Source organism: Dromiciops gliroides, chromosome 3, assembly GCF_019393635.1.
Source record: "Dromiciops gliroides isolate mDroGli1 chromosome 3, mDroGli1.pri, whole genome shotgun sequence".
Classification (NCBI taxonomy): Eukaryota; Metazoa; Chordata; class Mammalia; order Microbiotheria; family Microbiotheriidae; genus Dromiciops; species Dromiciops gliroides.
In genome coordinates this window covers 397,963,820-397,974,201 of record NC_057863.1, presented here as the reverse complement: position 1 = coordinate 397,974,201, position 10,382 = coordinate 397,963,820, and the positions used below count along the sequence as shown (strand labels likewise).

Sequence of the window (10,382 nt, the reverse complement as noted above, 5' to 3'; positions counted from 1 at the left end):
GAGTCTAAGGATGTCGCCCTCTCCCTGTCTTTGCATTTGACCCTCAGGCTTGTGCTTTGAACACTGTTTTTCAGTTTTCCCTTTGTTCCAGCATTTGGCTCCCCCACTAATAAATATTTTCTCTTGCCTGTCAAGCAGCTCAGATGTTACACCATGCCTGGCTGACTCCAGCTGAATGGATATAATAGATAAGGTCAAAGATGAGTAAAGAGTAAGAGGCCAGGAAAAATGCAAAAGATGGGATTTAGAGATCATAGAATCATGGAATATTAGAAAAGAAGATGCATTAGAGATCATGTAATCCAATCTTCTCATTTTTCCAGGTGAAGCCTAGTGAAGTTTATCTACTGAGCCAAGATCCCACAGAGTATATGACATAGGCATGCAGAGCATGGGCTAGAAATGTCAGGATGGGAGATTAAGGTTTGGGAATCATCTGTGTAGAGGAGATAGGGGAAACTTTGGGAGTGAATGGGGTTGTCAAGGGAGAGAGTTTAGAGAGAGAAGGGAAGTGGATTGAGGACAGAACTTTGGGGAATATCTATATTAAGGGTGGATACTTTGAGGGGTGAGGATGAAGGCAAGGAAACTGTGAAGGAGATAGAGAAAAAGTGGTCAGAGAGGCAGGAGGAGACCTAGGAAAGTCTTAGAAGTAGAGAGTATCAGGAGAGGAACAGCCAACAGTAATCAATGTTTCAGAGGGATTGAAGATGAGGATTGAAAAGAAAGTGGTTGAATTTGGTGACTAGGGGTACTGTGCCAGGTGTAGTAAAGGATATAAGGGAATATAAGATAGTCTCTGCCCTTAGGGAGCAGACAGACTTGTTAGAGAGAAAGTGTATATCCCATGAAAAAATGACTAAGAAGATAAGCCTGGCCAGTAAGCCCAGTGCTTATGAGCATCCTCAGTATGCTCTTCTGGTTTTTTCTTATCTCCGTACCATGCAGAGTGAAGGAGTCATTGATTGGCTGCAGAAACTGAATTAAGAGTGCATTCAGGGGGCAGCTAGGTGGTGCAGCGGATAAAGCACCGGCCCTGGATTCAGGAGTACCTGAGTTCAAATCCGGCCTCAGACACTTGACACTTACTAGCTGTGTGACCCCGGGCAAGTCACTTAACCCCAATTGCCCCGCAAAAAAAAAATGTAATTTTCTGTTCAGGGGCAGCTAGATGGCACAGTGGATAGAGCACTGGCCCTGGATTCAGGAGTACCTGAGTTCAAATCTGGCCTCAGACACTTAATACTTACTAGCTGTGTGACCCTGGGCAAGTCGCTTAACCACAATTGCCTCACTAAAAAAAAAAAAAAAGAGTATATTCAAAAGGCTCTAAGGGGCTGAGGTGATTTCTCTCTCACCTGACTGCAGAAAAAGAGGAGTGTATTGTGAGACTATGGATAGGGAGAATACTCAGACTCCTCTCACCTGGGGCTGACATGTGGCCTGTGACAAGAGATTTCTGTTTTTTGTTCTCTGTGATTATACTTTTTAAATTTTAGGTGAAGGAGTATCAGGCTAGACTGTCATATTGTGAGCTCTGGAAAGTCGTGGGAGTGAGCCTCCACAGGTCAGGTCTGGGAGCCAGAGCCCAGGCCAGAGTTTTTGGTTGGCTACTACAGTCCTTAGGAATGCTTGCGACCCAACTCAGCAGTTGATGTGATGCCATTTTCTGGAGGGAATTTATTTGTCAGGTTTTTTTTTCCAGTAAGAAGTGAACTTGGTGGGGTGGATGCTTTGTAGCAACTGGGTCAATTTTGAGCCATTCTTGATGCTTCTGATTCTGTTTTATATGCTTTATAAACTCTGAGGCCTCATTATCCCAACTCCCATTAGCAGTGATGAGTTAGTTCTCCTAAAACAAGGTTACATTTCTCCTTTGCCATTCTAGGTGTACTCCCTGAGGGATTCGGGATGTCTTTCTAATGCCATCAGCTCAAGTTCTCCTTCTGGTGTGTTTTCCTCAATATTAACTACCAGTGATAAGCACCCCAGTATCATTTAACCAAGGACTATCTGTGATAATTAAAAATATGAGATATAGTTTCTGAGTAATTTAATCATTTTCTTAATAAGGCCATCAGATTATTAATGAAAGGATGGTCCATGGCCATATCTCTCAGACCAAAGACCTCCATGGTGGTGGGGTACAGGGTTTTATGCCCTTGAAACAGTAGGTAGCCAGTGGGCCACAAACTGACCACTGCACAGAAAGATTATCTCCAGCCTTGGGCCATCAATTCAAAGAACATTTTTCTCTTCAATAGGAGACCCCCTACCCCCACCCCAAGTGACCTCCTCCTGGGACTGACTGCCCCCTTGGATGGAGAAGGCTTTGTTTTTCTAGATAAACCGATCTATCTCCACCTAAAATGTCTTGTAAACTTGAGTTGGCCCTCACCAAGATGAAGAGATTTAATATAATCTTACTTTCAAAGAGAACTGGACCTTGGACATGCAGACTTGTCCTGCAGGATTCTCGTCTATTGTACTCCCTGCTTGGGAAGTGTGTGTGTGTGTGTGTGTGTGTGTGTGTGTCTATCATGCTTTCACTTGATGTTGCAAAAATGCCAATGCACCCCCCTCAAGCTTTCCACCTGGTTGTATGTTGCTATCACCACATGACCAGCACTTTCTTTTTAATTCAATTTCTCAGATGACATTATTTACTCCATTTCTCCTACAAAATTCTTTACTTGTTATATGTTGCAGCCTGTTCATACTCACCATCTGCTTCTTTATTGCCTTCTATGTGATAATTATTTTTAATTCATCTGAAATTGTAGTGTTCTATGACTCATAGCCTTATAGCAACCCTGGTAGAACATGGATATTAAAAGGATAGGTCTGTTCTCAGTAGAACTTTGGGGTCCTTAAAAGCTTTGTAGTTCTCTGAAGACAATCCAGTCCTCCTATCTCCTCCTCTTTAATTTGGGGTCCAACTCATTGTCCATTTGTACTGTCTGTACCAAACACACATACATGTGTACACACAAATATATATATACATGTATACACACACACACACATATACACAGTGATGAACCAGGTCTATACATTGTCCATTTAACTGCATTTCACAGTTCTGGGCAATAGAAATCCTTCATCTAATTGGCTTTTCCTGTGGAGATAATTGCTCGGTTATTAGATGATTGGTTGATTGGATTGTCAGGCCAGTCCTCAGTTTTCTTATCTGTAAAATGGGAATAATAAGAATACTTCTTTCACAAAGTTGTTGTAAGGACTGAATGAGATAATAAGTGTGCTTTAAAAATATTTAAAAGTGGGCAGCTAGGTGGTGCAGTGGATAGAGCACCGGCCCTGGAGTCAGGAGTACCTGAGTTCAAATCCGGTCTCAGACACTTAACACTTACTAGCTGTGTGACCCTGGGCAAGTCACTTAACCCCAATTGCCTCACTAAAAATATGTATATTTAAGAGTGTTATTGTCATCTTCTTCCTCATCAATCATTAGTTTCCATTTTCAGGTGCTTCTTAAAATGTAGTACCCCAAAGTGAACACAGTCCCCTCATTTTACAGAGGAGGAAGACAAGAACTAGAGACATTAAGTGACTGGCCCAAGCAATGAATACTTGGTCAGTGTTGACAGTGGGCTCAAGCCTATGTCAGGGGGTGAGAGTTACAAGGAGATGCTCAGATCCAGCTGCAATCCCAGATCTTTTATGGAGCACAGCTCTGCCTAGGCAGGTTATGCTAAAATGGAGAAAAAGAACAGCAGATCAGTGAACAAATAAGTGGTGTCACAACTGTTACCAACTCTGCTGAGAAACTATCTGGGCTCCTGTAGACTCCCTGGTGTCTGCTGACTTCCTGTGGGTGCTGAACACCAGTTTAATTACCTGGTGAAGAATTTGTGGCAACTTTCCCAACAATTTCCAATACCAACTTCCTTTGGAAAAAACAACAACAACAACAACAACCCCATTCCCTCATCTAAAGGAAAACTAAGGCTTTGAATGGGACCATCCCCTCACTCTTCCCAAAGCTCGCCTGCTTGCTATGGCTATATGATCTAACCCCTGCCCAACTTCTTTCTCTTTCCCCCCTTAATTCTTTTTTTTAATCATTCATTTTTATATATCATTGTAACTGCCCAATAACTCCTTTCCACTATAGAACCCTCACTTATAAAGAATCAGTATAGTCATGCAAAAAGAAATATCCCACAGCCATATCTGAAAAGACATGTATCCTTCTATAGCTATAGGCCCCCAGTACTGTACCAAGACTGAGAAAGCTGTCAGAGGTGTGACTCTAATGCCATCATTTGAGGATTCATGTTCAATATTGGTATGAAATGAAGCACTTGCAAGTCATTAGACGTTTACAAAAAAGAAGTTTACTTTGCCTCAAAACAACAGGGGCATGCAACATGGATACTGGCACTCCAGCTCCTATCCTCTCTGTCTGGAAAGGTGATTGGTTAGTAGGTGATCAGGTTGGTCAGTATAGTGACTCACATGGTCTTAAGTATCCACCAAGTCTGAGAGGCATAGACTCTCTGGCTGGGACTTTTTACACCCCTAGATGACAAGGATGCCATGCCAGGGAAGTCAAGGCCAATCAAGTATCAGGGGCAGCTTTGTCCTGAGCCTATCCATGTTAACTGGAGAGGTGGAGAGCAGCAAAGGCAGTTGTATCAGGGAAGCTGGAACCAATCACTTTTCCAGGGGAAGCTTTGTCTCCCTACGTTGTGGGTGGGAAGAAAAAAGTTGTGCCAGATAAACACTTGTCATAGTATGATATCACTGGGTCTCTGAAGTCACAAGTGGACATTACATTGATCAGCATTCTGAAGCATTTCAATATCGTTTACATTATTATGGTCATCATGTACTTCATTCTCCTGGTTTTGTTTATTTAATTTTGCATTATTTCATGCAAATCTTTCAATTTTTCTAAATTCTTCATGTTTATTATTCCTTTGGCACAATAATGTTACATTGCATTCATATATCATAATTTGTTTTTCCATTCCCCAATTGACAGGCACCTACTTTCTTTCCAGTTCTTTGCTAATACAAGTGTGATGTTATAGATATTTTTGTACATATAGGATCTTTGGCTATGACATTCTTGGGGAATATGTTTATAGTCGTTTTTATGGGTCAAAGTGTGAGTAGAGTTTAGTGATTTAAAAAAAAAAAGTAAAATTCTAAATAGCCACAATAGTTACATGAATCTCAGCTCTATCGACAATACAATAGTGTGCCTGTCTCCCTACAGTCTTTCCAGTAGCTACTATTTTTCTTTCTGTTGTCACTGCCAATCTGATGTGTGTGAGGTGAAACTTCAGAATTGCTTTAAATTGAGCTTCTCTTGTTATTAGTGATATGGAGAATTTTTCATGTGATTATTGATAGTTTATATTTCTTCCTTTGAAAACTGACTGTTCACATATATTGATCATTTGTATCTTGGAGAATAGTTCTTATTTTTAAGGGGTTCAATAATGAACCCCAGATCAATTGACTTTCTTTATCAACTTGTTGAAATTATAGTATTTAAGAGGCAGATGACAGAACCAATGAGATGTAAGAAAGCACCTATTTCAGACTCTATGTGGTCCAATTTGCAGATTATGATGGTGTGATCCTTTCAGACATTAAGTGGCCTATATGTATATGAAAGAGTCATGAAATGGTACTGAGATTTGGCAAAGATGATGGGTCTGCCCTGCATCCCTTTTCTCTGCCCACTTACTGATATGGACAAATGGGAGGGGAGTAACTGGGAGTTTGAAATCAGAAGAGCTCACCCTGCTCTCGACTGAGCTACATAGGAGAGTTGAGAAAACAATGAGCTATGGAGGAAGAATGTAGTTCTTGAGTTTATTCATCACTATCTCCCATTTTCATCTTGGAGAGTGCAGCAAGGGTAGGGAGGGAATTTCTTTTTCCCACCATCCCCTCCCTCCAAGGTCTAAAGGTCTCTTGCAGAATAACATCCTAAAGAATCTAGTGAAGGGGATCCAGATGCAGAATTGAGTGCAGGTGAGGCTGGTGTCTAAAGCAAAGAGCCTCCTTAGCAGATGGCCGACCACTGACTCCTAATGGTACTTGAGTATTGGTTCTTGTTCTTTTTGAAAGTGCAAAGCAGTAATACCCTAAGCCGGGATGTCAGTGGAACCAGAAGATGTGTTCATTATTAACTAGTGGAAAATATCCATTAGAGACTTGGAGATCAGGGTCAGTATATCAGTGTCCTTGAAGCTTTACAGCATCAGAGGCATGAGTTGCCCTCCTCCTACATGCTTTGGTTATATATGCGTTCCCTATGTATGTTTCCTTCTACTAATGACCTCTAGTTTTGCCAGTGATGGGTGTATTTTTTTTTCTGGGAAATGGGGGTTAAGTGACTTGCCCAGGGTCACACAGCTAATAAGTGTCAAGTGTCTGAGACTGGATTTGAACTTAGGTCCTCCTGAATCTAGGGCCAGTGCTCTATGTACTGCACCACCTAGCTGCCCCTATGATGGGTGTATTTGTGAGAGAGTGCATCCTGGCTTCTGACATGGACATATTATATGGCTCTTGTCTTCATTCTGCCATTTCGGTAAATGCCTTTGCTTAAAGTTAATTGACTCCTTCAGCTGATTATTGAAGATAACCACATTGATAAGGGCTTGTAAGCAATAGTTTTGAACTTGAACTAAACCCCTGCATATCCAACCTATAAGTGTGAGTTGGGAGGGAAGCCCACAGGGGATACTACATTTAAAAACATAATTCTATTATTTCTTTATATATTTTGTATATCAGATCTTTATCAGAGGTATATGCTAGTAATTTTTTCCCTCCTAATTAGTGGCTTCTATTTAAATTCTAGTTGCATTGATTTTGTTTGTGCCAAACCTTTTCAATTTTGTTTGATCAAAATGAGCTGTTTTATCTTTTATGATCCCCTCTATCCTTTATCTGGTTAATAATTCTTCTTCTAGTCATAGTTGAACAAAGTGACTCCTTCCATTTAGCTCTATTTTTTTTTTTTAAGATTTGCCTTTTAGTATTTAGATCTGATATGTATTTCAAACTTGTTGTAGTATATGTTATAAATGTCCGTCTAAACCTAATTTCTGCCAAACAGCTTTTCATTTTTGCAACAGTTTTTGTTGAATGCGGACACATTGCTTCTGTTTTCCTTACTCTATAGAAGTCCAATGGGGAGCTAACACCGGCTATGTCCCAACTAAGAGACCACCTTATAAAAGATCTGTCTTTTCTTGATACTTATGGCCCAAAGAGTGATCAGGTTTTGGTTTAGTCATTAATCATCTTTGGTATATCTCTCACATCTACCATACTACTGTCACAGGGACCATTGGACGAATTAGGAAATTTTGGTCTCTAACATCCTTTAGCAAGGGACCAGATTATATATGTCCTTCACTGTGGATCCCAAAGTATGTATGTCCAGCCTCACTGGAAAGGCTCCAATACCCATCTATGTATGTATAGTGTTTTGTAAGTGCATTTGTATGTTACTTGAGTGTAACCTGCTAGGTTGGCTCCTGGATATTTTATATGTTTTGTAGCCATTTTGAATGGAATTACTTTTTCTATCTCCTGATGCTGGATTTTGTTTGTAATATACAGAAAGGTTGATATGTTTTGGTCCGGACCCATTGTTGACAAGAAGGAAAAGATAGCTTCAGGGAGACAAACTCAAGATATTTACAGTCTGGTGGAGGAGTCAAGGCTAACACACATGATAAGTTAACTAACAATACCTGGCAGTGTAGGGTTATAGAATTTAAAGCTGCAAGGCACCTTAGAGATAGCAATTTAAGTGACAAATGAATGGTTCAGACAAGAAGCACCAGAGGAGTTCAGAAAAAAGAAGAGATCTGAGTGGGCTGGAAAGTTTGCAGAGGAAGATAGACCTGAGTTGATCTCTGTAAAATGAGGAAGCTTTGGAGAGCTCTGAACACCAACAGGCAGATGTGATGAGCATTCTGGTGCTTTGGTATGGGGGAAAGCGTGTGGAATTTGGAGTTGGAGGAGCTAGGTTCAAATCTCAGATCTACCACTTACTAGCTATGTGACTACAGGTAAGTAATTTAACTTCACTGGGTCTCTTCTTTCTCATCCACACAATGATAGAGAGGGAGTTAGATTGGATTGGAGTTCTAAACATGTGATTCTATGATTCTTTACAAGGGCCATGATATCCTGACATAGCTTTGTCTAACCTGTCTGCTTTCTGAACAGAGTACCTGGAGGAGGGTGAATGGAGAGAGGTAATATCAGACACAGGACTGTAGCTGAGTTGCATCTGTTTCCCACTGGTGCTTTTGTTAGAATTTTTTTTTTTTTGGTGGGGCAATGAGGGTTAAGTGACTTGCCCAGGATCATACAGCTAGCAAGTGTCAAGTGTCTGAGGCTGGATTTGAACTCAGGTCCTCCTGAATTCAAGACCAGTGCACTGTGCCACCTAGCTGCCCCGTAGATTTTTTTTTTTAATGTATGAGGTATTTTATTTTTTCCGTTACATGTAAAGATAGTTCTCAACTTTTGTTTATACATGCTTTACAATTTCAGATTTTTCTCCCTCCCTCCCCTCCCTCCCCCCTCCCCTAGACAGCAGGTAATCTGATGTAGGTTATATCTATATCTGATATAGGTTATATCTATACATATACATATAGATATAGATATATACACACACATATATATATATACACATAATAACATTAATCCTATTTCTGCATTAAAAAAATATGGAACGCTTCACGAATTTGCGTGTCATCCTTGCGCAGGGGCCATGCTAATCTTCTCTGTATCGTTCCAATTTTAGTATATGTGCTGCCGAAGCGAGCACTGCCCCCTAGATTTTTAATAGTAAGTCATTGCCATGCAGACATTAGCCTGTGGGACAATCTGCCTGGGGTACAGGGATAGACAGGAACGTGAGCAGATCTTTGAAGAAAGTTTGAGGATTCTGGGGAATTCCTGAAATTTTAAAGAAGTAATTCTATATTCTTGTTTTCTGATGAAGCTGTGATCATGAGAATCATTCAAGTTTCTTTAAAAAACAACCTGATAACTTTGATTTTATATCACCCTTGTTTTCTAATACAGTCCTTCCTTTTCTCCACTTAGTTATTCCTTATAACAAAGAATAAGAAAGAACAGAAAAAAGTAGTTCAGCAAAACATAGCGAATCAAATCCAATAGTATATATTATGTTCTTTCTACCTCCATCGTCCCCCACCTCTGCTAAACAGGGAGGGAGATGCATTCTCATATGCTTTCTTTAGGGCAAAGCTTGATCATCTTAATTATACAGCATTCATTTTCCATTTTGCTGTTGGTTTTTTTCATAAACTGTTGTAATCACTGTGTATATTATTTTCCTGGTTCTGCTTATTTCACTTTTCATTAGTTTGTTTAAGTACTCCCATGCCTCCCTGTATTCTTCATATTTGTTGTTTATTATGGTACAGTAATATTCCATTACATTAATTTGCCACCATGTGTTTAGTCATTCCCCACTTTGTTTTCAGTTCTTTGATACAAAAAAAAAACCTGCTATAAATATTTCAGTGCATATGGGACCGTTCTGATTTTTACTTTCTGGGAACATATGCACCTAGCAATGGAACCTCTGGGTAAAAGGATATGGACTTCTTAGTCACTTTTTTTAAACATAATTTCAAATTGCTTTCCGGATTGGTTGGACCTTTTCCTAGCTCTATCAGTAATGTATTAATGTGCCTGCCTTTCCACAACCCCTCCAACATCGACTATTCCTATCTTGTTATTTTTTCCAAATTTCTGGGTATGATATGAAACCTCAGATAAGTTTTGTATTGCAGTTCTCTGTTAGCAATCTGTAGCAATATTTCATGTGGCTGTTAATAGGCTGCAATTTGAGTTTTTTTGTTGTTGTCCATAGACTTCAACCACTTTATATAATTGTTAGTTCCCTATATATCTTGGATAATTTCATAAGTATACAAAATTCTTGATTCAGAAACTCCCTTAACTGAGGAAGACCAGCATTTTTCTCTGCAATTTATAGTCTTTAGAGAATTGCCTAGGGGTATTTAGGGGTTAATTAACTTGCCTAGGGTTACATAGTGAATATGTGTCAGAAGCAGGACTTGGACCAAGTCCTGTATCCACCATGGCCTGTTGGCTCTCATATGATATCTTGGTTATCAAATCCTTATCAAATATATTTGATGCTAAGATTTTTTCCTCCCAGTTTTTAATTTCCTTTATTATGCTAAAACCCTTTAAATCCATGTAATCAAAATTACCTATTTCATTTTTTTGTCTTTGAAAGACATCTGATCTAGTTCTCTAATTTTTGGTAGTGTGATCATTAATATTCAGGCCATGTAGCCATTTTGACCTTA

General features: G+C 39.7%; 1 non-coding gene across 1 annotated transcript; it reads right to left on the bottom strand.

Moving 5' to 3' along the window:
• Nucleotides 1-8,732: 8,732 nt before the first annotated feature.
• Nucleotides 8,733-8,839, bottom strand: LOC122752037. The gene has a single exon (XR_006355842.1). It is a non-coding gene; the product is annotated as a U6 spliceosomal RNA (small nuclear RNA).
• Between the last annotated feature and the right edge of the window lie 1,543 nt (nucleotides 8,840-10,382).